The following is a 4376-nucleotide window of genomic DNA, read 5'->3' as shown; positions in this document are numbered from 1 at the left end:
TGAGCCACCCAGGCGCCCAAGATTTTATTTATTTATTTGACAGAGACACAGCGAGAGAGGGAACACAAGCAGGGGGAGTGGGAGAGGGAGAAGCAGGCTCCCCGCGGAGCAGGGAGCCCAATGTGGGGCTCTCGATCCCAGAACCCTGGGATCATGACCTGAGCCAAAGGCAGATGCTTAACGACTGAGCCATCCAGGAGCCCTTACCCTATAGATTCTTTATTGTTATTATTATTATTATTATTATTATTATTATTTTTGAAATTAGAGAGAGAGAGTGGGGGGGAGGAACAGAGGCAGAGGGAGAGAGAGAATCTTAAGCAGACTCTGTGCCCAGCATGGAGCCCGACGTGGGGCTCAATCTCATGACCCTGAGATCATGACCTGAGCTGAAATCAAGAGTCGGACGCTTAACCGACTGGGCCACCCAGGCGCCTCTCTACCGCAGACATCCTTATGAATTCATCTGAGTTGAGGCCTGAAGTTTTTATTAACACATTATATACACATGAAAAGTGCACACATGTGTACAGCTCAATGGAATTTCACAAACAGAAGACACCCAGCATTTGCATCAAAGAGAGGATATTAGCAGCATCCTGGAAACCCCCCATTTTGCACCCCTCCTCTGCCCCACCTCGACACCAGCACCCATCTCCTCCTGCCAAGGGTGGGTGACCACTCCCCTGACCTCTAACAGTAAAGGTTGTTCTGAATGTCATATGAATGGCATCACACCGGTGCCTTCTTTCATTCAGTGGTGTACTGTGAGTTTCGTCCATGTTCTGGGGTGTTCCTTCTCACAGCCATGCGATATTCCCTGCTGACTATACCACAGCTTATCTGTTCTACTGCTGGTGGGCATCTGGGCAGTTTGGGACAGTTAGGAATACAGGGCTATGAACACTCCAATACACGTCTTTTGGTGCATGCATGTCCCCATTTCTGTTGGGTATGCACCTCAGATGGGAGTCCCTGGGTCATGGGATGGGCTTGTGTTCAACTTTAGTAAAACTGTCAGTTTTCCATAGTTGTTGTACCAATTTGCATTCCCATCAGCCATGTATAAGAGTTCTAGTCGCTCCGACTTCTTTCATATTATCTATTCTGATGGGCTTTGGTGACATCTTGTTGCAGCTTTAATTTGCATGTCCCTGATGACAAACGACACTGAGCATTGCTCAGAATCCCTGGCCTCTGTGATCTCTGGAGCCCTCCCAGGGTCTCCAACTTTGTTTAAGACCCCAGAGGTTGGCCTGTGGAACAGCCCTCCAGGGAGCGTTTTTATGAGGACAGAAAGCGGTAAAAGAGGGATGGGTAGATGCTGGAGCCAAAAGCAAACAACTGGTCAACCTGCAGGGAAGCAAGAAGAAGAATGTGACCCTCAAAAAAAAGCCCCCAGGGCTCACACATGACACCAGGAAGCTTCTACTTTCTGATCGTAAATAGAACCCACCCTCCTTCCCTCTCTAGTCCCCTATCCTGTTTGTTTTTTTTTTAAGATTTTATTTATTTATTTGAGAGAGAATGAGAGACAGAGAGCACGAGAGGGAAGAGGGCAGAGGGAGAAGCAGACCCCCCGCTGAGCAGGGAGCCCGATGCGGGACTCGATCCCGGGACTCCAGGATCACGACCCGAGCCGAAGGCAGTCGCCCAACCAACTGAGCCACCCAGGCGCCCTCCCCTATCCTGTTTTATTTTTCTCTATAACACTTACCACCCCCTCTTACTTATTGTAGATTTATGTCATTTGTTTATTGCCTATCTCTCCCATCTAGAATAGTCTTGCTGTTGTCAGTGCCTACAACAGTGCCTGGAGCATAGTAAATGCTCATTAAGTGTTGAATGTCTGTGCTAACATTCAAGCCACACAGCTTCTAGGTCTGAGTTGGGGAGGGCTGTAGCCTGGCCTGCCAGCCTCAGCCTGACTCTTGGCCACACACACACACACCTGGCCTATCTCTTCCAGTCTTCCCTCCTTTTTTATTTTCATCTGAATTCCCATAAATAGAGGTGTGCGTGCACGCGTGTGCATGCGTGCATGTGATGGAGAGGCAGTTAATAGAGCCCTACACCTAGCAGGGCCCAAAGAGGATGCCAACACCAGCACATTTTCCTATGACAGTGATACCTCTTCCAGGAAGGAGAGAGAGAGAGGCGGAGAGGAAGCGCCAGCTAAGCGGGGAGGAGGAAGCTGAGATGTGGGTCAGTGCCAAGTCCGGGGACAGCTCTGAGCCAGTGATGAAATATCAACCACTAAAATAAGCACCCCTGTGGCCTTGGCATCCTGGCACCCAGCCCTGGCTGCCTCTTGATATTAGTTTATTTTGGTTTCAAGAGATGAAGAACAGACAAGAGTCCAGTCCTCACCCTGGACAGCATCCTGGATGGGGGAGGGCAGTGGACAGAGGGTAGATGGCAGGGGGGTGAAGTGGGGGGCCCACAAAGGCCGAGTCCTGGGAAGGACGAAGGTGCATCTATGGAAAGGGAAGAAGGGGATCAAGGAGAAGGCAGAGACAAATCCCAGCCTCTCTTCCTTTCTTTAAAGTGAGCACTGTGTCCTCTGATGTGTGGCTGACCGTGCTTTCCTCTGGAACAGTCTGGACCCTCTCAACCGCCCAGCTCAGGGGGTCAAGGGAGAGAAGTCAATCTTCCCATTTCTAGAGAGCAGAGTGGGGGCATGGCCCTCACCCCTCAGACTGGAGAAAGGGGCAGGCCAGCCTCATGCCCTGTCAACACCCTACATGTGGGGATGACACCCACTAGGAGGAGGGCCCCTAGGACTGGCAAGGGGCTGCCTGGTCCAGCCTTGTTCTCTCCAATGCCCCACGTGCATGTAAGGGGAGGAATAGTTGGATCTTATAAGAGTTTCCATCAAAATGAGCAGATATGAGGTACAAGCCCAATCCTGGGCCATGGGGTTCTTGAAACCAGCTGGGGGCCTCCCTGAGCCATAACTGACTGCAGACAAGAGGGGCCTGGACAGAGCTACAGACAGAAAGACATGGCAGAGCCATGGGCTCAGCCAGCCTCACCGCTCCCTGCTCTACCCCTGCCCAGGGGCGCAGAGTGAGGCCATCTGGCACCTCTCTGCCCATCTGCAGAGAAACCCTGGAGTCCAGCCCATCTGGGTGAGAGTTCTGACTTCCTCCAGTGGATGTCTTGCCCCTGGAGGGTGTCCCGGGCCTGGTAGGGACATGGCTGGGACATGCTTGGCCAACCCTGTGCAGATGGTATCTTCCTTGTGGGGAGTTGCCACGCACGTGCAATCCCAGTGAGCGCCACGCCGTCCCCTTTCCAGCACGGGCACCGGGGTCGGATAATCCCCGCCTCTTCCTCCCTTGCTGCGGGACGCTGGCCACGGCCCCGCACCTCACTGAATCTGTTTCATCTTCAGAGAAAAATGGGAGTGACAACTCCTCTGTCCGATGGCTCTTAGGGGGTTTGATGAGATCCCAGGGCTCAAAGAGCCCACCTGGGGCTCAGCACTCAGAAGACACTCAGCCTTGGGACTTCTTCCTCCACACCTGCCACCTGCAGGGGCCTGTGTAGGAGGGAAGGGCATCTCCCACCGGTCAGGTGAGCTCAGGCAGCCAGTGAGCCTAGGGCTGATCCATCCTGGAGGCTGCTGGCCCTATCAGCTGGTCAGGCCTCTTGGCCCCCTCCAGAGCCTGATCTCACCATGTCTGAGTCACCCTTGGGAACTCAGAAACAAAGTTCAACCCAAGTTAACTGCTGGGAACAGGTTTTCTATGAACATCACTGTGTCCATCCATAGCAGGGCCCGGAGCTTCCTATTGCCCTTTGGTAGGAGAGAAAGGATCCTTGCATGCAGACCCTACCACCAGCCTCCTTCCCAGGGATGAGCCCCCGGCTGTGTCGGAGGCCGTAGGGCCGGCTGGACTCAGTAGCTGCTGGCTGGCCCCTCACCATCCGGCCGGAGCTGGGGCCGGTCGCGGACCCATTCGCTCTGTCACTGTGGTGAAGCGGGGGGACAGATGCCTCTCGAATGCAGTTGCTGGACCCGCCACTCTGGAGGCAGAGCTCACAGCGAGCACAGGGGCCGCTCCAGACACGCAGCTGTTTCGGATTTGGCAGCTGCAGGGCAGTGGACTGCTCCCAGGCTTTAGCTTTCCACCCGGCCCCGCTCCTGGGGGAATCCAAAGTGGCCGGTGATGCGACATCACAGAGGTGTCAGCCAGCGCCGCCGCTCTGGGGACGGCCCTGGGTTTGCTCTGCTGAGGAGGGCCTGGGTTCTGGGTGTGATGGGGCAGGGGGTGGACCCGCCGTCCCAAGGGGAGAGTCAGCATCCCACCCCTACAGGTGGAGGCCCCAAGACCCTCCCGGGACTTGCCTGAACTTGGTGACGGTGACAC

This window comes from Leptonychotes weddellii, chromosome 9 (assembly GCF_054177405.1).
Source record: "Leptonychotes weddellii isolate Sample4059 chromosome 9, ASM5417740v2, whole genome shotgun sequence".
NCBI classification, from domain to species: domain Eukaryota; kingdom Metazoa; phylum Chordata; class Mammalia; order Carnivora; family Phocidae; genus Leptonychotes; species Leptonychotes weddellii.
Note: the sequence above shows the minus strand (reverse complement) of the source record.